At 42.0% G+C, this 27630-nt stretch overlaps 1 long non-coding RNA gene across 1 annotated transcript in view; it reads left to right on the top strand.

The window, feature by feature from the left end:
• LOC138986126 (uncharacterized) overlaps nt 1-27377 on the top strand; it is an 85774-nt gene extending 58397 nt beyond the window's left edge. Inside the window, exons 2-3 of the long non-coding RNA XR_011463021.1 lie at nt 3022-3078; nt 26629-27377. This is a non-coding gene — a long non-coding RNA (uncharacterized lncRNA). The remainder of the gene's footprint in view (nt 1-3021; nt 3079-26628) is intronic.
• The last annotated feature ends 253 nt before the right edge of the window (nt 27378-27630 follow it).

Raw genomic sequence — 27630 nt, 5'->3', positions numbered from 1 at the left:
TCTGGCTGAATTATTCAGCCTCTTTTCTCCACTGAATTTCCTCACTGAGCTACCCTTATTTCACCACTCTTTATATCCCTAATTAACGTTTAATTAAGCAGTTGTTTCCTGATCCTCGCCGACGCCGTCCCCGCTTCGAATTCCCTGGATCAGCCGGGGCTGGACCCCGGCACCAATGCGTGAAAGTGAAAAGTGAAAGTGAAGTCGCTCAGTGGTGTCCGACTCGTAGCGACCCCATGGACTGCAGCCCACCAGGCTCCTCCATCAATGGGGTTTTCCAGGCAAGAGGACTGGAGTGGCTTGCCAGCCACATCACACCTACTAAAATGGCTATTTTTAAAAAACAGAAAATAACAGCAAGTGGATGTGAAGAAATTGTAACACCTACACATTGTTGGTGGGACTGAAAAATGGTTCAGCCACCACAGGAAACAGTTTAGTAGTTCCTCAAAAAACTAAACAGAATTTCTCTATGACCAAGTAAATTCACTTCTAGAAATATACCCAAAAGAACTGAAATAGGATTCAAACAGATGCTTATATACCAATGTTTATTATGGCATTATGTACAATATCCAAAAGGTGAACAACCATAGCAGCCATCAAGAGATAAATCAATAAACATATGCATGCAATGGAATATTATTCAGTCATAAAAACTGAAATGCTGACATGTGATATATGCATGAACTTTGAAACATAATGCTAATTGAAATAAGCCTTATAAAAGGACAAATATTATTATATGATTCCCTCCATGTAAAATAAAAAAAAATTTATACAGATAGAAAGCAAATTAGAGGTTATCAGGGGCTGAGTAGAGGAAGGGAGGGGAGAATTACTGCCTAATATAGTTTCTGCTTTGGGGTGACAAAAAATTGGGGAGAATATATAGTGGTGCTAACTGTAAAACACTGTGTAATGCCTCTGAGTTATATAATTAAAAGTGGTTAAAATGGCAAACTTTAGGTTATATATATTTTCAGTCGTGTCCAATTCTTTGTGACCCCATGAATCGCAGCACACCAGGCCTCCCTGTCCATCACTAACTCCCAGAGTTCACCGAAACTCATGTGCATTGAGTTGGTGATGCCATCCAGCCATCTCATCCTCTGTTGTCCCCTTCTCCTCTTGCCCCAAATCCCTCCCAGCATCAGGGTCTTTTCCAATGAGTCAACTCTTCACGTGAGGTGGCCAAAGTACTGGAGTTTCAGCCTCAGCATCATTCCTTCCAATGAACACCCAGGACTGATCTCCTTTAGGATGGACTGGTTGGATCTCCTTGCAGTCCAAGGGACTCTCAGAGTCTTCTCCAATACCACAGTTAAAAAGCATCAATTCTTCAGTGCTCAGCTTTCTTCATAGTCCAACTCTCACATCCATACATGACCACTGGAAAAACCATAGCCTTGACTAGATGGACCTTTGCTGGCAAAGTAATGTCTCTGCTTTTTAATATGCTGTCTAGGTGGGTCATAACTTTCCTTCCAAGGAGTAAGCATCTTTTAATTTCCTGCAATATAAACAAATTTAAAATGCATTCTCAGTAATAAGTGGGCTCCTCTTTTGAAAGAAATTATGCCACAAGGAACACTGCTTTGCTTCCACTCTCTTCTGCCTGCTGATGCTGTAAACTTGGGCAGGCCATTCACCTTTTCTGGACATCAGACGCAATTTAGGTTTAATGATGATTTATAGAGGAGTAAATGTGCATGTATTCAATAGGCTTTGTTAATATATACGATCTGTTGTCTGCAGAGAGTCCTCTCACTAACATAGAAAGAAGGAATAAAGTCTGATGATAACAAATTTCCAATTTCTGTTTTTCTGTTTTAGACTCTTTTGTTCTTCTTCTTCTAATTTGAAGCCTTTTTTCCCCTGGCCAAACGCACACATAACCCAGCTTACACTGGAAGGGTTTTATTGCCAAGATAATTTTTTCGGTATTGGCAATGCATTAATTTCCACTGCTACTCTGAGGGCCCATTCCATTTCTCCATGTCTCCAAAGTGGCCCCAGAGCATTAGCCTGTCCTTGTCCCTCTTAGGGGCAAGGAAGGAATTCTTTCTTGCAGTGTTACTGGTGAAGATTTATTTCAAGTTTCTGAAGGGAAGTCAGGTAAATTGACCTCCAATATACCCTTCAGCCATGAGATTCGACGATTCCTGGATTCTAAAACCTACTGAAGAAATGAGATATGATCCACTTCTCTTTCCATCTGTCCCCCAATAAAACGAACAGGACGGGGCCCCAGGTGATTTCAAATCTCCTTTCATGGATAATGGAATTCAGGTTTTTGTAGATACTGATCTTTATGACTCTTCTTTATGCAGCTTAAGAAGGTCTGACCTATTATTTGGACCCAAATCTCCCCTGAATCACGTTCCTTCTGATTTACATCCAGTTCAGACACATGGTGCTCTTTCTTAACTATATTCTGCTGGGAGAGAAAGGAAATATGAACTGTGACAATCTGCAAACGCCTTCCATAGATTTGCCAGACTTGAGAAAGGCACGCAGGATTTTGTGTGGCCCTAATTAGTGTGTTCCTTCCACCCTCCTGGTTTCTGGAAAAGCCCTGGGTGTAACCGACAGCAGGTGGGCAGTGTCTTCCTGCAAGTCCTTTCCCCACAGCCCCGCAGTGCCCAGTCAGAATCACCACAGGGCCCTGTCCACACTCAGGCCTGACTCGGTACTTTCTGCTCCTTTGACTTCTCCCAAGCTGAGCCTCTCGGTCCCTCAAATTCAACCCTTGGAACTTGGTCTCCCACTTAGTAAGTTCTTCTCTGTCTTTCATTAGCTCCTCTGATTTCATTCCGGTCCCTTCAAAACTGTTCTCCACACAGTTTCCATAGTACTAATTGGAAAATTCAAATCATATTATGTTCACTGCTTTTGTTCAAATAGAATTGTCACTTAAAATGATGCAAAATATTTGCCTGGTGCCATCAAAGCTAAATATATAAAACCAGATACATTTCACTTGTATTATGTCTAAGACTTTCATTTTTGTGTTCGCAGGTGAAACTGGTCTGTGGTTCTCCACCTTTTGTGGTTCTTATCAGCTTTGTTATCAAGGTAATGTGAGAAATATTTCCTCTTTATCTACTTTTCTTGAACATTTGTGTAAGATTAGAGTTAAAATTTGTTTTCCTGTTTTCTTCTTCCTTGTTTTCTCCATAAGAATATTTTTTTAGTAAACATTTAATTTAAACCTTTTTTATCTTATTCATAATTGGCTTAGTAAACATGTTTCTCTATGAACTTGATTATTTAAATTTAGATGTTTCTGTACTTATTAGGATACACATATGGCTATTTTAATTAGAATTAATTAAATTAAATATTCAGTTCCTTACTCACACTCAGTAGCCCATGTAGTTAGTGGCTACCATACTGGGAAGTGCAGACACAGACCTTCCATCATCATGAAGTTCCAGTGGACAGCCCTGGGGTAGAGTATCCTCTGTCGGGTATTTTCGCAGCTGGCCTTTTTTAAGCACTGTGTCCTAGCACACATCTCCATCAGTGAGTCCACGGCCTCCACATGCCGTCACTCTATTTTATTTTATTCATAGACCTGCCACTTTCCAAAAGAATCTTATTCATATGTCTTCCCCTGTTTTGATATATATAGCCCATAAGAACAAGGGCTTCTCTATTTTTTTTTTTTTACCACTGAATCCTCAGAGTATACAAGAGGGGCCTTGGAGAGAGGAGGTGTTCAAAAACTATATATTAAGTGAAGTAGATTGAATGATAAGGGAACTACATTGATGGCAAGTTAAGATTTTTACATTAAAAAAGACATAAATTTGTACATAATAGTATCTTATCTTTCTAATCTATAGTGCCCCTCATTTTATTCTAAATAGTTTTCATCTGTGCCCTTTCATTCTCTCTTACTTATGTCGTATTTGTCAGGCACACCAGAAGTTTGTTTATTTCATTGATATCTTTCAAGATAAAACAACCTGACTAATGATCTCTATTGTATATTTGCTTTCTCTGCCATTAACATCTTCTCTTACTTTAGTGTTTCCTTCTTTTCTCCATCTTTGGGTTTATTCTGTTAATCTTGTGCTAACTTTCTTTTAACTTAGTTCAATAATGTAAGCTTTTTCTACTTTCTAACATAAGTAAAAATATTTAGGTCTCTTTTGATGTATTGTTTCAGCTAAACACCATACATTTAGATAGGTTGTATCGTCACTAAATTTTTAAGGATTTTTAAGAATGTCCATGTCTCCTTTGCTGCATGAGGTAGTTACAGGAGTGGCTTTTTCTTTTTGTTTTTTGTTTTATTTTTAGTGGTTTCTTTATTATTATTATTACAAAATGCATGAGGCTGGTTTTAGTTACCTTACATCTTGGTGAGGAAAATCTTTTCTGCATGTTACAGATTCTTTGGAATTTGTTGAAACTCGCTCTAAAGGTTGATACTTGGTGAATTAAAGCACACATACACCATGCGTTCTTGAGCAGAACGTTTGTTTAATTACTGGGTACAATGTTCCATATGTGTCATTAAATTTTTAATTTGGAATATATTGTTTTTCTGCACCAGAAGTGAGGCTGGCGTGACCCTCGTAGGAAAGAAAAAAAACAGGAAAAAGATAGTCCTTTCCCTCCTAACCTTGGGCTCTCCCTCTAGCGCCATCTGGTGGCAGAGACTAACAGGGAGTCGCTGGCCAAGAAGAAGTGGTGTTTCAGGGTCCAGCCCCATCACCACAAAGCCTAGTATAGGAAGATGAACTCAGAGCAGAGAAATGATGTCTTAATAACTGGCACACAGGCTATGGAATTATGATTATGATTTGCTTACTTGTGTATGCCTGGTGTTCCAAAACATTGCTACAAATAGCATCGAACCATGAGAAATTCATCGTGGTGGATAAAATCGCTAACCTGGATTTGTAAGAACAGCTCTAGAGGGAAATGAAAGCAGTGATTCGATAACTCTTTTGCAAATCTAGTCTTTCCTGTGTCTTACCTTTTCAAATACCTCTGTCCGCCCATTTACCTTTGAAGTGTTCCTTATTCAGTAGTAAAAGACCTTTATGTAATGAAATAAAAAGAATTTTTATTAGATGGAAAAGTCTCCAAATCATTTTAGTTTATCCATGTGGTCCATACCATTGTATCCACACCGTGTTTCTCAGGCCTCGCTGATGTCACTGATCATAGCTGCTCACAGCCTAACCAAAGAGGCCGCCCCATACTTTGTGAAGTGTAACAAGGCAGGGTCCGTTCATACTCTGATGCAGCATACCAAGTGTGTGGAGGCTGCACGGACGAAATAGAACCTACTTCAGGGGACTCACACTGTGACAAAAGAGGAAAGACATGCAAAGTTGACCATAATAGAAATATTCAATCATTTTTCAAGGCACTGGTACATTTCCACATTCCTTCAGCCCAAGCTGCTGGCATAGTGAGTAGCAGGCTTCCCTGGTGGTTCAGATGGTAAAGAACCCATCTGCAATGCAGGAGACCCAGGTTCAATCCCTGGGTCAGGAAGATCCCCTGGAGAAGGAATCACTACCCACTTCAATATTCTTGCCTGAGAATTCCGTGGACAGAGTCCTAGAGTTGTCCAACTCTCTCCCTGGCTCACAGCCAGTCAGTAATCAGATGCAGTTTATTTTCACAGCAGTGTCTCTAGGAATCCCAGTTCTTTTCTTCCCAAAACCTCTTTTAGAGGACCTCACCAGCCCAGCTCCCCTCACTGCCCAGTTTGGCTTTCCTTTGCAGCCTCATCTCTTGTTTCCCCATCTACCCCCATGCTGCTTATTTACATTCCCTGGACCTTGTATCTGCTGCCTCCTACCCTTTACCATTGTGATCAGAGAAGGAAAGAATGATTATTCTTTTAAACATATTTTGGGGAAAAACCACTTTTAAGAAATTAGTCCCAGGGAATGCTCACATTTGAAAGGGAGTCATCCTGATTACCTTATCCAGTTTTACAATTTGGATGTCTAAAATGATTAAAATTATTTTAAAGAGTTCATTTTTTTCATTCTCTGGGGGAAAAAATGCTGAGTCGTTATTACTCACAATTTACAAAATAAATATCCATGTATTCACAAATGCTTCTTTGGAAATTTTATAATGCTTCCAAGGACACTTATGTAATTTGCAGGGTCTACTGGCTCAGAGGTAAAGAATCTGCCTGCAATGAAGGAGACCCAGGTTCAGTGTCTGGGTCAGGAATATCCCCTGGAGAGGGCATGGTGACCCACCCCAGTATTCTTGCTTGGGGAATCCCATGGACACAGGAACTTGGTGGGCTGCAGTCCACAGCGTAGCACAGAGTCGAACATGACTGAAGTGACTAAGAGGCAGCGGAGCAGAATAAAAATGTAAGACCCTGACTTGAAAAACATCTTTAAAATGTCAAGAAGGCGATATTTGGGCATTCCAATTCCTGAGCTCAGAGCCTTCTACAACTGCACAGGTTATATGCCCAGGAACCCAGCCTTGGCCCTTCCTTTGTATCCTTCACTTTATTCCATGGGAATTATAAGAAATATGAGCTACGTGCAAGACTTAAATACATGAACTTCGCTACTATGAAGCCCTTGATGTTTCCAGTAGAGGCAGACAACCTCTTGGTTAAGAGAACAGCACCGAGAACAAGACTGTGTGCATCTGGCCCTAATGCTACCTCTTACTAGAAGGTTACTTAGCTTTCTGCAGCTCAAGTTCCTCACTTGTAAAGTTGGGATAATAAGAGCCCCACACCATGGAAATTAGTCTTAAATATTCATTAGAAGGACTGATGTTGAAGCTGAAACTCCAATACTTTGGCCACCTGATGCAAAGAACTGACTCATTAGGAAAGACCCTGATGCTGGGAAAGATTTAAGGGAGGAGAAGGGGACAACAGAGGACGAGATGGTTGGATGGCATCACCGACTCACTGGACACGAGTTTGAGCAAGCTCCAGGGGTTGGTGATAGACAGGGAAGCCAGGCGTGCTGCAGTCCATCGGGTGGCAAAGAGTCAGACATGAGTGAGCCACAGAACTGAACTGAACTGATGGGATTCTTATAAGGATTTAATGATTTGATATAAGTAGTGTGCTGAGGACAATTCTTGGGATGTAGAATGCTCTATAAAATTTGCGCTATTAAAATCAGAAAACATGTCTGATTTTACTTTAGCTAAATACTTTCAATATGTAGCAACATTTTATTACAAGCTTGAAGTACCAATTAGAAAAATCAAGCAAATTACAAAGTTGCACAAATTCCACTTAGAGCAGTAGGATCGGGCATAAAAAAGAAACAAGTAAACTTTGAAGCCAAGTCTAAAGTAAGTTATTAATTGGTGAATTGATTTCTTTATTCTTTCCTTTTAAAGTGCTCACTTTTGCTTACTGATTACCAAAGAGCTGGAAAGGCATGAATGAAGAGAGCAGAATCCCAGCCGTTAGAATGCAATGTGCAAAACCCCAAGGAAAGTAAGCAAATACCACTCAGAATGCTCAAAGGAAAGCCCGTGGCTTAGTCCTAGATGAGAGTATCATGGACAGAATCTGAGAAGTCCTTTTAAAGGTGATTGTTAAACTATCTCTAGAAAGATGAACTGACATCTCCCAGGTAGATTCATTCAGGGTAAACAGTATATTCAAAAGAATAAAACATAGACAGAAGTCACAGGAAGTTGAATGGAGTACGGGGAAGGGGTGGGCAGTGAGACAAGTCACACTTGACAAGGCGACTGCTTGGAAGGCAGTGGGTTCTCCTTGTTTGAACAGCATCATGATACACCGGGACCTTGTCCAGGGACTATGATCCCGCTCCTCTCCTCTACCCAGCTGACCCAAAGGCAGATGCCTGATTCAAGCTGTGTTTAGAAAAAGTGCTCTTTTTTGTTGATTTGATGTTTGCAATAGAGGAGATACTTTTGCGCTGGAATGCATGCTGCAATGTTAAGTCGCTTCAGTCGTGTCCGACTCTTTGCCCCCTGTGGACTGTAGCCTGCCAGGCTCCTCTGTCCATGAGGATTCTCCAGGCAAGAATACCAGAGTGGGTGGCCATGCCCTCTGCCAGGGGATCTTCCCGACCCCGGGATCCAACCCTTGCCTCCTGTATTGCAGGCAGATTCTTTACCGCTGAGCCAAGGCTAGACACAGTATCAAATGGAATTTAGAATTGAAAGGCTGTTTTAATCTCTGCTATTGTAATATGACAACTAAATTCAGGAATCTATCCCTTGGTAGACTGTATATGATACTTTCTGTTTAATCACAGAACTTAAACAGAAATTTTGGCATTAATGGTAAGAAGGGATTTTTGTTTGATGGGTATTTGCATTGCTGCTAAGTCGCTTCAGTCATGTTCGACTCTGTGTGACCCCAGAGACGGCAGCCCACCAGGCTCCCCCGTCCCTGAGATTCTCCAGGCAAGAACACTGGAGGGGGTTGCCATTTCCTTCTCCAATGCATGAAAGTGGAAAGTGAAAGTGAAGTCGCTCAGTCGTGTCTGACTCTAGCAACCCCATGGACTGTAGCCCACCAGGCTCCTTTGTCCATGGGATTTTCCAGGCAAGAGTACTGGAGTGGGGTGCCATTGCCTTCTCCAGGTATTTGAATTAGAGAAAGGTAAATTCTTTTTTTTTCCATCAGCTATCAACTATTTGACTCTAAGTCTACACTGAGTATTTCACTTCAAAAAAAGGAAATCTATTTTTTAAAAAATAAGGGGGGGAAAAAGGAAAAGAAAAGAATGCATGGAAGAGATCCAATCTTCTTGCAAAAGACAGATGACTTCTTGTGTTGATTTCTACCCTTGTTCTCAACTCCCTGAGAGCTTCCACGCTGCATCCAGCACACCACCACCCCGCCTCTACCCCGCCAACTCAGTTTTCTGTGGATGATTTGATAAAAGCCTGCATATTGAGTTTTGGCGTGATTTCCAGTCCATTTTGTGGTGATCTCTGTTGGTGGAATTTTGTCAAACACTGCTTTCAGGATAAAGCAGAACACCAGGCATCAGGGAAGAAGGGAAGGGGATGTGGGTCCTGGTCACATAAGGCATCTTGCCTATCAGTGTCTGAGAGCACACGACTTGGTGAATTGTGGGTGTTGAGTTCTTGTCAGTGTGGTCACCAAAGCCCTCTGGCAAAGTCGGCGGTGCCAAGCCCTTGCTGGCGTCAGGTTTTGTACTCCCTGGAAACCACAGATTAGCTGGCAACTGCTGTTTCCTATCAGATCAATTTGGAGATTAGTTGGGAAAAGTCCATTTTGCTTTGACCTAACGCTGGTCATGCCAAATGCCTGTGAGATTAAATAGCTGCACAGATATCTGTCAATATACACACACTAGATAAGGATCATTTACGTATAAGCACAAATCAGTTTTCAGTTATCTTTGACAGAGTCGTGGCACAGTTAATAAAAATTACTTAGGTTCACATTTGGACTGAATCAGGTAGGTAGACTCCTGTGTTCATGGAGAACAAAGCTTGCTCTTGGTAGCCAACACTTACTTTCCAGCTTTACCATCTAAACTCTGTGCTTCAATTTCTTCATCTGTAAAAAAGAGGTAATCATATTTATCCTCTCTCTTTCATATGGTACTTTGACAGTTAAAATAATTGAAGGGAAACTTTGAATTTTGAGCCCAATTTATTTTCTCTTTTATAGTTTGTACTTTTGTGTTCTATCCAAGGAATCTTTGCCTAAACCAAAATAACAAATATTTTCTCTAGGTTTTATTTCTAGAATTTTGTGTTTTAGGTTTTATCTTTAGATCTACGGTCCATTTCAAAGTGATTTCTGTGTGTGGTCCAAGGGAAGAAGGGAAGGTTTTGTTTCATTTAATTTTTTTTAAAACCAGGTTGGTCTTTTTTTCTAGCATAGTTTGCTAAAATATTTTCATTTCTCAATTAATTTCTCTGAATATTTGGTTGGAAATCAATTGACTATCCTGTTTAATCAATCTATTTGTTCATCTTACACCAATTCTACATTGATGACTTGAGCCTTACAGTAAGTCTTAAAACTGGGTAATGTGTCCTTCAACTTGGCCCATTAAAAAAAAACATTGCTAAGAAAATGAACAGACAAGCCACAGATAGGAGAAAATATCTGCAAAGCTAGCGTGCTGAAGGACTTGTGTTAGTTACTCAGTCGTGTCCAACTCTCTGTGAGTCTATGGACTGTAGCTTGCCAGGCTCCTCTGTACTTGGAATTTCCCAGGCAAGAAAATTGCAGTGGGTTGTCTTTCCCTTCTCCAGGGGATCTTCCCAACCCAGGAGTTGAACTGGGATCTCATGCCTTGCAGGCAGATTCTTTACTGTCTGAGCCAGGCAGATTCTTTACCCGCTGAGCTACAGGGAAGACTGTGGCAGTGACTGCACAACGGCAAACATTTGTCAAAACTCACAGAACTAACCTACAAAGACTGGTGGTGCGTGGGAATAAACCTTAACAAACCTGATTTTAAAAAATCATTAAGTAGTTGGCCTGAATGTCCTATCACATAAAAGCGCTTGGTCCAGCTTCAGAATTGTCTACCTCCCTTGGGAGAAGGAAGAGCCAAAATTTCCTGTGTGGCAAGTGTGACTGTGATCCTAGGCAAGGCTATATGCTCCCTACTCTTCCTGTTTTAAAACATTGGAGTTTACCTTATTAATAATGTTTAGAGCACTTGTGAATATTATCTGTCTTATCTATCTATCCATCTACCTATGGAATCATGATGGCTTGTAAATGGGTGAACCCATTTTAGAAAACAGTTCCTCTTTAACCCATAAAGTTGAATATTTACTTTATACCCACAATTTTACTTACTTATATGTCCTTAAACAAGACTTTCACACAAGAAGTTCACAGCAAGACTACACACAGAAATTCTGAAAACAATCCAAATGCTTATCAGGAGGAGAGTGCATGAATAAATGCTGGTGTATTTACACAATGAAATGTAAACAAACCAAAGAGACGTGCTGTGATATGAATAAACTTTAGCAATAGACAATTAAATGTGAAAATAAACCTGGGAGATTATACACGGCATCGTGCCTTTTAATAAAGTGAAAATAAATTAAATACAAAATACAATTTTAAGGAATGCAGAGGGATGAAAACTAGGAATAAAACAAGGAAATCCTGAACACAAAGCACCAGCAGCGGCAGCGACCGCGGAGCCGGTGCGCAGAGGCTGCTTCCGGCTCACTCTGGTTCCCACGGCAGCGGCGCCAGCAGCCAGGGATCACGGGCTCTGCCCGCTTTGCATTCCGTCTCCAGTTTTTTGATGAGAAGTGGCCTCATGCAGTTTCCAAAATCTGGGTCGGCTCACTTTTATCCTTTGGCTGCTACATTTCCTCCATCATGTCTGTAGCCTTTTGATATGTGTGTTCATTCGTGTCCAACTCTTTGTGACCCCATGGCTGTAACCCTCCAGGCTCCTCTGCCCATGGAATTTTCCAGGCAAGAATACTGGAGTGGGTTGCCATTTCCTACTCCAGAGGATCTTCCCGATCCACGGATTGAACCCAGGTCTCTAGGGTCTCCTGAATTACCAGGCGGATTCTTTACCAGTTCAGTTCAGTTCAGTTCAGTCGCTCAGTCGTGTCCGACTCTGCAACCCCATGAATCGCAGCACGCCAGGCCTCCCTGTCCATCACCAACTCCTGGAGTTCACTCAAACTCACGTCCATCGAGTCAGTGATGCCATCCAGCCATCTCATCCTCTGTCGTCCCCTTCTCATCCTGCCCCCAAATCCCTCCCAGAATCAGGGTCTTTTCCAATGAGTGAACTCTTCACATGAGGTGGCCAAAGTACTGGAGTTTCAGCTTCAACATCAGTCCTTCCAATGAACACCCAGGACTGATCTCCTTTAGAAAGGACTGGTTGGATCTCCTTGCAGTCCAAGGGACTCTCAAGAGTCTTCTGCAACACCACAGTTCAAAAGCATCAATTCTTTGGCGCCCAGCCTTCTTCACAGTCCAACTCTCACATCTAATAGTTTATGATTTAAGAAATAAATTATAATGAAAATTTTAAATTTCTAGAGTTAAACAACAATAGTACCATCAGCCTTCAGAGTAGTGCTTCGAAGAAAATCTGTACCTCTAAATACTTACAAAAGAAAAAGAGAAAAGCTAAAAATTAAATATTTAAAATTATAAAGTTGGAAAAATGACAACAGGATGATCTCCAAAAGAGGTGCCGTAGAGAAGATGAAACGGTCACGCTGTGCCATAGGTAAAACAAAGCAAATCAAAGCAAAAACTGAAAACCAGGCAAGTATCTACAGTGACAATAAAGAGAAAACAAAAAGCAACCAATATTTTGAATATGAAAGAAGACATAAATCATTTTAAACAGAGATTTAAAATATGATAGATGCTAACAACTGTAAAACCAGAGAAAAATGGAAAAAATAAAAAACTTGCAAAACTGACACTAAAAGAATTGAAGCAACAGTTGTAAATTTTCTGAAAAAGAAAAGCAACACAGGCTTACACTGTTTTACCAGCGTTTGCGTGTGCTTAGTCGCTCAGTCGTGTCCGATGCTTTTGTGACCCCATGGACCGTAGCCCGACAGGCTTCTCTGTTCATGGGATTTTTCCCAGGCTAGAATACCTGGGTTGCGGTTTCCGCCTCCAGGGGATGGGCCCGACCCAGGGATTGAACCTGTGCCTCCTGCATCTCTTGCATTACAGGTACATTCTTTACCACTGAGCCACAGGGGAAGCCCAGTTTTACTAGTAAGTTCTGTCAAGTTTGGGGAACAAATCATCTCTCAATCTTTTATCACAATTCCAATAAAAGGAAAGAAAAAAGTCTATGTCAGTTCGTTTTAAAACCAGACATGGACATTTTGAGGGCGTAAAGTTATAACATTGCTTTACCCATTAATATAGATCAAAGAACTTTAAATAAAATATTAACAAATTGAATCACACTATATAAAAAGACAACCAACCAAAATAAACCTGGCTTTATACCACTTGTGTATAAAACACCTAATTTACCACGTTAATAGATTTTAAAACATATAATCATTTCAATGGATTGAGAAAAACCCTGAGATAACAATCAATATATATTCACAATTATAAACTTTTAGTAATCTACCAGTATAACGTCACTTTCGTGACCTAATAGAGGGTACCTGCAAAAACTACTACAGCAAATGCTGTGCTGAGTGCAGAAGCATTAGAAACCGCCCCATCATTCCCACTTCTGGTCAGCACTGTGCTGAATTTCTACAACAGTGAAATAAGGGCAGGAGAATAATCAACTCAGTGCAGATGGATTAGCAAGCAGAAAATAGACCAGTTTAATACCAGCTAATGTGATCCTTATATGCAAAAACCTAAAGAACATGTAAATTATTAGAAAAGATACACAGATTTAAAATTGTATTTAAATTTTAAATACTACCTATTGACCACCAACAAATAATAGAAGATCTAATTTAAAAGACACTGACGTTGAAAATGGTAGAGAGTATCAGAACTTAATAATAATTCTAACAAAAGCATGTAAGTTTCTGCAGGAAGATTTAAGTGGCATAAGAGATGTTAAAGATGGATCGACTAAATGGAGAAGGATGCTGTGGTCATAGAGACAAACAAATTATTAAAATGTCAATTATCTAAAAGTCAATCTATTGATTCAGTATAATTTTAACTCAAATCCCAACAGGGTTGTTCTTAAAACTTGACATGCTTGATCCTGAGATGTGTTTGGGAGAATAAAATTCCAAGAATAATCAGAATACTTCAAAAGAAGAGCAGAGAAAGGAAACCTTTAACGCAAATATTAACCCATAATAATTAAGACAGTGTAGTACTGACCCCAAAGTATATCATCAAGGAGAAAAAATAAAGCTCAGAGACAGTTGTGTGCACATAAGGAACTTTAGTGAGATATACAGTGTACCAGATCAATGGGGGAAAGAAAGTATGCAAAATGATTATCCAAGTAGTTTAAGCTGTTGTCAGCTGAGCCTTTTATTTAATGGGGGGAGTAGATTTTTCTAGTGCAGTATTCACTATTAATTATTTAAAACACATGTTATTCTTAAGAAATTCAAGAGTCGGGTTTGCAATTTGGTTACAGATAAACAAAAAATCTTATTAAGAGATGAGCGGAGCAGCAGCTCTTCAGGAGTATTTGTTGCTAAACTCTTGAATGCAGGGCAGGTCCCCAGTGACGGGACCCAACACTTCCATTTACAGGACAGTGTGCTCTTCCATGTAGCCCCTTCCAGCAAGCTGTGGCCCTGGACAGAAGGTCTCTACCAAGTTTCCCCAGATGGGTCATGCCCGCAGTTTATCCTGCCCTGCCCCCAACAGCTGTACTCTGCTGTGGCATCAGCTGGAAGGAGAAGCACCACCACAGCTGGACAGGAAGTTCGCATCTAGCTTCAAGCCAAGGACCCTGGGCTGAGCTCACCTTGCAAAGACTCTGAAGTGATTGTACTCCTCCTTAGAGAATGGTGAGGTCTGCAACCACAACCAACATCTCCTCACAGAAATCATAATGGAACACAGGTCCCCCTGTGTTAGTTCATTCACTCATTCACCCATGATTCACTGTCAGTCATTCAATAAATGTTCATTGAGTCTTACCAGTTACTGTGTTCCAAATGTGGCAACTGGACGGGTTCTGCCATAATATAGAACTTCACCTCTCCTAACTCATCAAACCAAGAATGGGAAAACCAACTGAATTTCTGTGGGAACCACTGAAGGCACCAGGGATTCTCCCTGTGCTAAACTCTCCAGGACCATGTAATCTGAGTGGGAGTGACTCAGAGGGCAAGGATACCACCGCTAGCACACGCATTCCGTAGCACTGAGTTACTACCTTCAGTGAACCAGGGGAAGTCTAATCACCTTCCCTCCTCCCTCAACCAGGATAATAGGGGGCAGGACGTGCCAGGCCAAAATACCTTTTGATGCTCAGAAAAATTCTTTTCAGAGCTATTTATGTGCATGTGTGCCTGTGGGTCTGGGTTTAATAAAAGCCTGTACAACAGCCAAACTATCAAAATGTTTAAGAACCCACAAGTATGTGGCTTACCTCCTAGAGTTTTTCATGTCATCGACAATTGAGATGTTAGAATCACCCAGCTAATGTGAGAGACAGCCGTGGTACGACAGGGCGGGCCCTGACTTGGCATTAGAATGCTGGCCATTACTGAGCTTCCCGGTTGCCATGGTTCCCAAAAGGTCCCCTAAACCCTGTGGTCCTCATGTGCTTCCCAAAAGGGCCATTTCCAGGGTGCTGAACAGGCCCACACATCCTAGTACCGTGTTCTTTAAACTCAAGATGCATTTACTCCATCCACTGATTCGAGTAAAAGAAGACACAGAAGTAGGTGGTAGAGGGAACTGCCTTTCCCACTCCCTGCCATGCATCTTCCTAGACGATTTTATGTCTTCCGGGCACAGCCACGGTCATCCGTTCTGTGTGAGCTCGTTCATCTCAGTTAGCCCTCTGGTAGCCCATGTGTCTTCTGGTGCCTCATCTCCTTTCTGAGATTCTACTTGCAATTCCATTTTTTTTTTCCCTACCATACTTACTGTCTCATGAAGCTCCTCTTTTTTATGCTCCCTTTTTAAGGGAGCAATTGGCCTTACATATAAAATGACAGAAAATTTTGTTCACTTCACTTAGCGGCTGGAGAATCACAGTGCGGAACCCAGACTTCTGAGGAGGCCACTGCAGGACAGAAAGTGGAGATAAAGTGGGGCTGTCACAGGACTCAAGGGAAGGAAGAAGGGCAGTTGTTCTGCAATTGTCTGAATTTAAATCTTCAGGGAAAAGAAAAGGTACCTAAGGAGGACTTTAGTGAAGGTTTTCTATCTATTAGGCTGTGTAAAACCTGTGCTGTGTCTTCCAGATAATTTAGGATAAAAAGCTGGATCCATTCTCTTGGTTTAAGGGAATACACAGATGCTTCTTTAGTGAATACATAGATGCCAAAGGCATCTTTTTATCTCCTTCTCTTTTCTTCTTTTCTTTTTTCCTCCCTCCTTCCCTCCCTTCCTTCCTTCCATTCCTTGGCAGTTCCATGTAGGATCACTAAATTTCTTGTATTCCTAAGAACGAAGTAGTCAAAAGTCAAACTCAAAGTGATATAACTCAGATCCCTTCTAATGCAAGTCCCAGTGTCTTGGAAGACCAGACACTTAAATAGTTGTTTCAAATAGTAGCTCTGCACCCAGATTACTCTGTAGTTTTGGATAACTCATTCAACTTTTCTAAGCCTCTATTCCTTCCCTTGTTAAGTGAGGCACTCTTAACAATGGTCCATTAGATTATCATTGTAAGGGCTGAATAATAAAATATACACTTTTTTTTTAAACTACAGAGTGATTACATCTTAAGTGACTCTTTTAATTCATTTCAGTCTTTTCTTGAATCCTCTGATTTAAATTGGCAGAACACCTATTTGAAAATGGCCAGTGACGGCAGTATTTTATTCCAGCGTGAACGAATCTGTGTCCGCACAGGGGCCCTGGGCCTCCCTGCCCAGCCTCGGCTCTCAGGGCTGCCGGTATGTTGTTGTGTGTCACAGAGATCAATGCAAGAGGAGAGCGCACTGATCCTGGTGTGGAGGCAGGGAGTTCTGCCAAAGCCATCTGCTCAGAGAAGTCAGAGGCCACAGACAGAGAAATGTGGTTTTAATTTTTTGAGCTAAGAAGTTTTATAAAATAATTTTCCCCATTTTTTGATGTGAGGCCTGAAGGAAAATAATAATAAAACAAAACTGGAGGAGAGAAGGTTTTTTGCCAAGTGACATTTTCCCTATTCTTTCTGCATCTATTCCTAGAAAAAAGACCTTGACGAGTGCAGGAAAAGTGTTGGCGGTGTACCAGACCTCCTTGTTTCGCTCCTCATCATTGTGAAAGCAAATTTGTTTTTGGAGTATGAGAGGCTAAAGCCCCCACCTCACTGCTGGTTTCAAACAGTGAGTAAGGATAATGATGGTGACATTTATCAGGTGCTTACGTCATGCAGGCACGATGCAAAGCACCTTGCCAGAATGATGGTGTTCAGTCCCTGCAACCATCCTAGGAGGCTGGCAGAGAGAGGACACCCAGGCCCAGGGTGGAAGTGGTAGAGCTGAGGAGTAGTCTCTTATTAAGGGGCCTCTCTTACTCCTGAGTGCACATTCTTAAGCACAATGCTGCCTTTCTGATTTGGGAATTACAAGTCAAGCTTAAATCCTCAGATTGGAAGTTTGAAATGCTCATCTCAGAACCACAGATACACAGAATTGTAAGCCTACTCATATTGCCCCAGTACTTTGAAAATCATGATGTTTTTTCTTCTTTTTATTAAAAAAAAATCATTTCTTTATTTGTATTTATTTTCTGGCTTCGCTGGGTCTTTGTAGCTTGTGTGGGCTTCCTCTAGTTGCAGTGAGCGGTGGCCATGGTTTGAGGTGGTGCGTGGGCTTCTCACTGCGGGGCTTCTCTTGCAGCAGAGCACAGGCTCCAGGGCGCACGGTCGTCGGCAGTTGCAGCTCGCGGGCTCTAGGTCTGGGGCTCAGTAGTTGTGGCGCGTGGACTTAATCACTCCACGGCATGTGGAATCTTCCTGGACCAGGAGTCAAAGCTATGTCACCTACGTTGGCAGGTGGATTTCTATCCACTGTGCCACCAAGGAAGTCCCCACGATGTTTAAGAATGGAAAGCCAAGGCAATGGAAACCCCTCTGAATTTCTTGTTTTAAAGAAGAAAAATAAATTTTCAGAGAAAATCCAGTAGTATCCCTTTCTTTGATGTTATTTTATTGCCCTTCTTGGTTTTTGGAGGAATGAACTAGGAAGTGAAAGTGCTTTCCTAGGGAGAGGATTTGTAACATCTGAGCTCACTGAGATGGTCCAGCGAGGACCAGAAGTCCTCTGCAAAGAGTTGCCTGCCACTCCACCTGGTGCTAATTCTGACCAATTATGAAAAGGCATAGTTCAGATTTGTGTTGGTAAAAGCCCCACTGAAGGGTGTTCATGGGAACTCTCCTCACCAGTCTCACTTCACTGACAGATGGTCCTTCTCCCTTCTCTGCACAGAGCATCCTGGCAGATGCCCAGAGGAGGTAACTGCTGCCTGGCAGTGCCTCTCTTCACTACTTGTCTCTCCCGCCACCGCTTCTGTACGGGCTTTCCAAGACTCAGCTGTCTTTTCCCCCCCACTTATTTTTGCCAGTTGTATTTGTTATTTTAATTATAGACTCTAACATTTTGTAAATTGGTAAAGTATGAGGGTGATAAAATTCATGTGTGAAAAGAGTTGTTTCAGTGAAAATTATCATATTTATCAAATCTAAGACACTTGTTGAGTTTAAGTCACTATGTTATGTATAATTTAGAATGAAAGAATACTGACAATTAAACCATGCTATACTATTGATTGTACACTATTCCTGTTTCAGAGAACTTTAAATGTGGAAAAAAATTTAATTAAAAAACTTTTAATGTATATTTTATATTTGTATATAGATGGGCTTCCCTGGTGGCTCAGATGGTAAAGAATCTGCCTGCAGTGTGGGAGACCCAGGTTCGATCCCTGGGTTAGGAATACCCCCTGGAGAAGGGCATGGCACCCCACTCCAGCGTCCTTGCCTAGAGAACTCCACAGACAGAGGAGCCTTGCCGGCTAGAGTCCATGGGGTCACAAAGAGTCAGACGAGACTGAGCGACTTCACTTTCACTTTCACAATATGTGATTGTGACTACACAATCACATATTGCAATTTTATCTCAATCACACAAATTAGGTTAGCATGTAGGAAATTTAAATGAAACAATATGGTAAAAAATAGTAGAGAATCAAAAACTCTATACAGGAAGTATACCTAAAGCATGAGAATTCAATATTCATTAGTGTTTTATCTTCAGTTTTGATTGACACTAGATGCTAGCAAATTTTGAAATAAGCTGATTAAGATTTGTACATTCAGTTAGTATAAATGACTTCTTAGTCATTTACATAACGTATAGTAGAGATTTGTCACAAGGCAGGTTGCAGTGTTGAAGGAAAGAAGCTCCTTCCTATAATTAGAAAGGATCCCCTGAACTGCGCTCAGCTAAAGACAGCCAATGTGCAAGAGATTAAAGCCATCATAGTAATGTGGCTTCAAGGAACATAGGTCTGATAAGGAAAATAACCTAAGCTTCTATTTCCCATTAAATGTGAATTAGAATTTATAAAATAAGTTAAATAATTTGGAAAAACTCTACAATGAACAGACAATTGTGACCAAATATGCAGATGACTATTCACAAACACTGTGACCCAGTAAAACCTAATGGCATAAATCCAAAAGAAAAGCATATGTATATATACACGCACATATACACCATAGGAGACACACATAAAAATACTCACTACAGAAACTGGAACCAACACAATGCTCATAAATAGAAAAGAGGATGAACCAAATTTGGAATAATCACGTAATGGAATATTACACAGCAGTCAAAACTGATAACAGTGGGAAAAAAAGTTTGGCTGAAGCTAAATATATAATATGAAATGATAAAAATTACTTATAGCATAATACTCTTCTTAAAATTATAAGTAATTTTAAAAAACTGTACATTTAGTTTTGGGAATATATATTGATGTAATAAGACTAAATAAACAGGAAATTAGTTAAGAAGGACATGATATTCAGGATGGTGGTTAACCTGGGTTGAAGGGAGAAAGGAGCTGGGAAAAGGGAAAAAATATGGCTAGATGTAGTTTAAATTCAAAATGTTTGTTCTTCTTAAAGGGTGGTTAGTTCCTGGGTGTATTATATGAAACGAGATGCCAGTCCAGGTTCGATGCACGATACTGGATGCTTGGGGCTGGTGCACTGGGACGACCCAGAGGGATGGTATGGGGAGGGAGGAGGAGGAGGGTTCAAGTTGGGGAACACATGTATACCTGTGGCAGGATTCATTTTGATATTTGGCAAAACTAATACAATTATGTAAAGTTTAAAAATAAAATAAAATTAAAAAAAAAAGAATTAATTGAATAAAGGAAAGCCATGCATTATGGTGATGTGTTAGGAGCCAGGGGTTACCTGTTTCTGTGCAACTGAGGTCCAGGTGAATGAATCAATATGTGAGCAAAGTGGATCTCTAAGTGCCGGCGTTTGAAGATTATAATAGGATGTATGCTGTGTGCTATTGATTCATGTGATATTTAAAGTCTGTTGTGGATGCGGTTGCTCGTTGGACACACGTGTTATGAATGTCTCCTCCACTCTAACCCTGGACTTTAAAAACAAAAATCTCTCATATCTTAGTATAGACGGATTTATCTTTCTTTTCTCTCACGGTCAGTCGTGTTTGTGTTATTTTTAGGGGGAAAAAACCCAATACCTTTCTTTATGCCAAGCTCCCAAATACATATATTCTCCTCAAATAGCTTTATTGTTTTACACTTCACATTTAGGTCAAAATCTTTCTGGAATTTACATTTTTGTTAGGTGAAAAGAGGGGTCTAGTTCCATTATTTTTGCCTAACGATATGTTATTAGCCCAGCGCCTTTTAATGACGAGGCCGTTGTTTCTTTCAGTAAACTCACTGTCACTTTCCTCACTGATGTGTGAGTTTGGTTTTGCATACTCCGTGACAGTTTGCTGTTCAGTTGGTCTTTTTTTGCACCATTAATAGATTTATAATATCTTGTGATATCTGATAGGATACATTCTCCAATTTGACATGTCTTCTTCCAGATTGCTGTGCATATTCCAGATTCTTCAGATTTTTGTATGAATTCTACAATCACACATATATATGACTGCAATTCATATGTGTATGTGTACAATCATATCTGTCTACACTGTATAGACCGAGCTTGCATACTGAGAATAGTTCACTTAGTCATAATGTACTATTATTTTTACATATTATTGGATTTGATTTGCTAATATTTATTGAAGGACTTATGCATCTCTGCTTATGAAGTGATTAATCTGTAGTTTTCCTAACTTACAATGTCCTTGTGAGGTTTCCAGATCAAAATTTTGCCTGACCCCATAAAAAGACCTGCTGGTCTTATCCTCCCTTCTTTATAGAGCTTCTCTTTCATTTGCTCCTGTTGACCCTGCTATGCTCAATTTGGATCTTACTCCTAGTATTTTCTCCTCAGTTCAAGTTTCATCCCTGAACAAGGGCTTCCCTGGTGGCTGAGAGGTTAAAGCGTCTGTCTGCAATGCAGAAGACCCGAGTTCAATTCCTGTGTTGGGAAGATCCCCTGGAGAAGGAAATGGCAACCCACTCCGGAACCCTTTCCTGGAAAATCCCATGGTCGGAGAAGCCTAGTAGGCTACAGTCCATGGGGTCACAAAGAGTCAGACACGACTAAGCAAATTTCATTTTCTTTCAGAAAAGTTTCATCCCAGAAATGAGTCTTTTGGGGTTGTCTTGAGAATCAACAGGGCCCAGAACCCTCCACAAACCATCTGACGCTATCATGGCCCCTATACAATGGCAACCCACTCCAGTACTCTTGCCTGGAGAATCCTAGGGACGGGGGAGCCTAGTGGGCTGCCGTCTATGGGGTCGCACAGAGTCGGACACGACTGAAGCGACTTAGCAGCAGCAGCAGCATACTCATCCTCAGGATAAAGCCTGCAAAAGACCCTTTCAGTGATGCCTGGTGGCTTCATAATAACCTATTAGATGATCAGTTGTAACTCTTGATACTTTAGAGATTCTCTACTTATAAACGTGGCCTTCCCTGGTGGGTCAGTGGTAAAGAATCCACCTGCTGATGCAGGAGATGTGGGCTTGATTTCTGGGTCGGGAAGATCCCCTGGAGAAGGAAATGGCAACCCACTCCAGTATTTTGCCTGGGAAATCCCATGGACAGACGAGGCTGGAGGGTTACAGTCCATGGGGTCACAAAGAGTCAGACATGACTTAGAGACTAAACAACACAACTTATCAGTGTAGCCAAATACCCCTTTGGCCTCCCTCCACTGTCTCCTATGACATTTAAGACCGTGAGAATCTTGTTACAACTGATGGTTTGTCTCCACTCACTTATATTTTGATGTGTATCAGGATGTCTTGTCACTGAGTATTGGACTTAAAGTTGTTTGAGACGTTTTGGCTTTTGTATCCTGGGTGACCCCAGGGACTGTTTGGAGGGGTGATCCAACTCATGGAACTCACAATGTCTTAACCTTAACCAATCGTCTTGCCGCTCAGCTGTATCCAACTCCAGACATCTGTACCAAGGGCCAACCCTGACAAACAATGAGAAATGCCTCACGGCTGAAACCTTAAATGCAGGCTCACGTTTGTATCCTTCTTACTCTCCTTCTCCCACACCTTATTACAACTATTGTTTAAATTCACAGAGAACCCAAGGTTGTTTTTCTCTCCATGTTCTCCCAATTAGACGTTCTCTCTATCTCTTTCTTTTTCTCTCTCCTCTTCTTTTTTTTCTCTCTCTCTCCCCTCAGCTTACCCCAGGGCTACAGATCATGATTAGACTGGAAATTCCATGAGAGGCATAGCCATCCATTTCTCCCAGTAATGCACATGAAGCTGAACACGTTATCAACTCTCAGTAAGTATCTATTGAATGACTAGCACAATCTCACAACTATAGACTCGCCATAACATGTTCTCCATTTTACTCAGTGCCTTGCATTTGATTATAACTTGTTTTGTTTGCTTTTGACATGCTTCTTCTCTTGTTATTCTCAGTAGTTACTTCAAACTTTTAGTTTCAAATTAAGTCTCTTACCAACCACTCATTCTCAAGCACTGTTATTCATGATTTTATTCATTAATTCAACAAATCAGTTGCCAGAAACTCTTGTATTGGGAGCTCAACAGTGAGCAAAAGAAGGCACGGTTCAAGCTCTCATGGAGCCTACAGTTTAAGGGAGGATACAAACATGACTCAAATAATTAGGGGGAAATTATAATTCAGATACATTCTCTGAAGAAGAGGGACTTGGCTATGTAACACCAATAATAAAGCAAGCTGACCTAGGTAGGAGCATTCCAGAAGGCTTCCTACAGAATACCATTTGGATGGCACTGCGGTGGGTGCGTTGGAATTAACTAGAGAGAGGCAGGTGAGTAGTGGACGGAATCCTGCCTGAGTGAAATACCACTTTCAAAGCCCTGATGGCTTCCTTCTGTGTCTCTTGACTACACAGATTAAAATATACAATCTGAGGATGCTAGCACTCTGGCCTCTGGCATCCCAATTCCTCACTTTCTTAATATATCCATTAGTCTCTCACAACCATGTTAATAAAAATTTGCTGTAAGAGGCAGAATTCCTCTCCAAGCCCCTTTGGCTCATCTAGTCCCTCCCGTGACTTCACCACACTTTTTCCCCCAGATGTCTAAATTAGATAAACATAATTGACTTTGTACTTCTTCAGGCCTCAGTTTTCCTACTTATCACATGAGCAGTTTAGATTCTGGGAGCTCTAGGCCATTCTCAGTCCCAGCAGCTTCTGAAAGGAGTTCCCTTCAGCTGATAGAGGGCAGTGGCAATTACACAGCATTTTGCAGAGAAAGGAGGCCCACTGTCTTGATGCAGGCCTGCCTCACCCCATGCCCTGTGTCTCTGGGTCTCCACTGTGTCTACATTCCCACAGCCCCTGGTGACAGCTCTTTCTGTTCTATAAGTACAGGATGAATCAGGTGTCGACAGAAATCTGCCGAGTATTTGCCCTTTTGGACAGTGGGAAATGAAAGCAGACCCCTGGATAAAGCTTACTAAACTGAGGGACAGACTGGAGCCAGGCTGAAGGAGTCAAGCAAGGGAAGGGGTCAAGAGACCCTTCCCCCAGGGGCCTAGAAAAGCACGTCCAGGGCTGGTCCTGTCTCTCAGTTTCCGTGGTTTTCACCATCAATCCCCTGGTTAAAACACCACAGAACATGTTAAAACAAACAATGCTGTTACCAGGTATCATTAGCCTGAAACAAAAGCAAAGCAGCCACTGCTATCTGTTAATTGATTCCAGAAGTTAAGCATTGTATGCTCTTATCCTAAGGATTTAGGGCAAGGTCATAGGCAGCTGGGAATATACTTTCTTTTTGGAACAGTGGGGCTTGACCTAGAGGAAACTCTCTTGATTTCAAATGTACAAGTTCTTGTCTCCCAAGTTCCTTTTTATATCATCACTTCCCCTACCCTGTGGACATCCCGCCCTAAGGGACGTGGCTCCCACCCCACTCTTCTCCTCCAGGCTGGTCCTTGCTGCGCACCTTGCTCTCATTTCCTCTCCCTCTCTCTTAGTGACCCTCTCTGTCTCTCTCCCTAATCCGATTCATGCCTTCAACCACTTCTCAGACCTCATCTCTGCTGGTCGTCTCTCCTCCACTTCCGTTCCCATCACATTCTGCTCATTATGCAGGGAGAAGGCCCAGCCTTTTGTGCACTACCTCCCTGTTTACACATCTGTCCCCCCGGCAGACTTTGAGCTTGCCAAGGGTAGGAATCATACTGTGTGTTTTTCAACAGCATGTAGGGCAGGACCCAAGATGTAGTGGTCATCGATAAATATTTGCAGAATTAAATCATTCTTACTCAACCCTTCAGCCTGGGAAATGGTTCAGGAGCAGCTGCTCCCTTATTTTATAGATGATGTTTTAGAAAAGATCAGCCAACTGGCCTGTTCCTCTGCATCTGGCTGTAGCTTCGTTTTTGATGCCCTGCTCCAATTATGGATGCAGAGCCTGAAGCTCTGGGCCCAACTCTGTCTCAGGGTGTAACTCAACTCCGTGCACAGGGCCCCTCTGAAGCTACCAGGCTCCTTCCCACAGCTCTTCCTCTTAAAGACCATTTCAACACTGCTTCCAATGGAGTGACCCAAAGCGTGGTCTGCAGATGGAGTAGCCCGACCAGGAAGTGAAGACAGTTTTGGCTCCAGAGGAAACAAAAGAACTTGTTCTCCCAGGCTCTCCAGGGAGCCCTGGCTAAAGAGGAATGAGCCCAGATTCTGTCTCTGCTCAGGCACTACGGGGCTGGGGCTGGGGTTTGGGGGTGAGTGGGTGCAGACACGGGACTGCACAGAGGACCCTCAGGCGAGTTGTGGGGCTCCACTGGATTCCAGGGTCGCCAGCTGCAAGAGAACAGCCCTGCAACCTGAAATCCTGAAGATTTTTAACCCAAACAGTTATAAATCCAAATGTGAAGCTGAGATCACTTTTACGTACCCTGACCCACTTATTCTAAGATGACTTTTTTTTTTTTTTAATGGACTGGAAGGCAAATCCAAAACAAATTCCCTCCTGTGCCAGTAGTCTGTGTTAGCTGAGGTAAGTGGGAGAGGGCTCTCCCAGGTGTGGAAACCACAGAGTCTCTTGGGCCTGTGTTTTCAGTTATGTTAAAATCCTTAGGCTTAAGCCCATTTATCTGTATTTGTATTTTAAAAGTGGACATTTCCTGTTCTTTTGAAGACTTAATTCCAAGTGTTCCGGATTTCTGGTGTGTTTCCACAAAATATGGTGGAAAAATTTACTAAAAAGAGTTCAAAGCTCACAGAGTGAATTTTCCTGTAGGCATGTGCCTTGGCTTAAACTTCAAGGCAAGCGGGGTAGAAAGGACAGCATAGCTAGAACCCACCTAAGCGAAACTTTTATTTTGGAACCCGTATTTGGAACACTGGTTGAATCTATAACCATAAACATTGACCCAGATGTATTCTTCACTTGTGTCTTTCTCCAAAAACAAAAAGGACAGGAAGCTTGTCCTCCATCGCAACCCCAACTGTTATGTAAACTTAATCAGTGAGCATTTACCAGCAGTTTTCCTGGGTGAGACCCACTTCAGACCCCATTTGAAGATGGGGATATAGAAATACAGAAGAAACTTACAGAACTGAGGGGAACAAAGTGGGAAGTTTGGAGAGGAAGGTCAAGAGTGATGTCCTGGATGTTTTTCTTCAGGGAAGGAGCCAGAGTGCAAGTCATAAGTTTTCCAAGAAGAACTCACAATAGCTCTTTAAGGACAAAGCAAGGGGTGGGCCTTTAGCAGGTGGAGAAAAGGGATGGCATTTGGGACAGAGAGTAGACCAGGGCCTTTGGGAACGTGAAATTGCAAGTATCTTCAAAGGTGGAGGAAGTTGAGATGAATGGATGGCAGGGTGGGCGAGAAGAAGACAAAACGCAGCCCTGAAAGAGTCAAATTAGGAGGGAATGAAGATTCCAGGCCAAGGCACCCAGGCACTGGGGAGACATTGCCTTTAAGCAAATAACATGTTCAGATTTGATGGTAGAAAGACTTCTATTATGCAAAGCTTTGAGCACTTTATACCTGTGAATGGTGCAGGTGATGAATAGGAGGGTAAGATGCTAGTCACAGAAAAGCAGAGAGGAAGTAGCTGTAGACAGATGGGTTTGAGATAGCAAAGATAACAGCAATGGCCTAGGGAAAAAGAAGCCTTTAGACCAACGATGCCCAGTCCCAGAAGGCTGGGGTGAGGAGCAGGAAGGACTCAGTAATATCTTACGAAGTTTCATACCGATGATGCCTTTGTGACAGTGATCACGGCATGATGACAGTCAGTGTTCACAGCATTTGTTATGCACAGCTTGAAGCACTTTATGTCTGTGAACTCATTCCAGCCTCCCTAACCTTCTAAGTAAGCGCTGCACTTATCACTGTTTTACAGATGAGGAAACTGAGGCACGGAGAGATTGAGTAAGTTGCCCAAGCTCACACCGTAAATGGTGGACCTAGGATCCAAGCCCACACGGTCTGGGTTCAGAAGCTGCAGCTTTGCCACTCACCAGATACTTGATTAAAGATGTAGACTACAACCAGAGGAGAAGAAGATGACTTCAGCTTTGGACAAGTGAGATCCAGGCGCCTGCCCACCCCGGAAGACATGTGCAAGGGCTACTGGAAGTGCATTAGAGCATCTCGAGTTCACAGAACTGCCTTCACACAGAAGACCCATAGGCCTCGAGAAAAGCAGTGCAGTGCAGCCAAATTCCCAACTCCCACTTGCGCTCTGCCAGTTACTAACTGGGTCAAATCACTTCAGTCTGGACCAGTCTCATCTATGAAATGGTCATAAAGACACTATTTAATGATACAATGCGGATTAAATAAGACAAGCTGCAGGGGTAGGCTCTGGTGTATAGACGTGGCTGATGAATATCTAAATCCCCTCCCAGGAGTGTGGTGCTTCATAGGAAGTGAAGTGAAGTGAAGTCGCTCAGTCGTGCCTGACTCTTTGTGACCCCATGGATAGTAGCCTGCCCCAAGCTCCACCGTCCATGGGATTTTCAAGGCAAGAGTACTGGAGTGGGTTGCCATTTCCTTCTCCAGGGACTCTTCCCACCCCGGGGATCGAACCCGGGTCCCTCGCGTTGTAGACGGACGCTTTGCCGTCTGAGTCTCCAGTGGAAGACGTTCATGGGAGGTTGCCTGACACTTAGAGACGTCGCTGCAGTTAAGAGCTGCATGGTCAGAACCATCTCCTTAAGGTCAGGAGAAAGCTTAGGGAGGTTGCCTGACACTTAGAGACGTCGCTGCAGTTAAGAGCTGCATGGTCAGAACCATCTCCTTAAGGTCAGGAGAAAGCTTAGGGAGGTTGCCTGACACTTAGAGACGTCGCTGCAGTTAAGAGCTGCATGGTCAGAACCATCTCCTTAAGGTCAGGAGAAAG

This window comes from Bos mutus, chromosome 28, assembly GCF_027580195.1.
Source record: "Bos mutus isolate GX-2022 chromosome 28, NWIPB_WYAK_1.1, whole genome shotgun sequence".
NCBI lineage: Eukaryota > Metazoa > Chordata > Mammalia > Artiodactyla > Bovidae > Bos > Bos mutus.
Note: the sequence above shows the minus strand (reverse complement) of the source record. Positions and strands in the feature narration are given on the sequence as shown.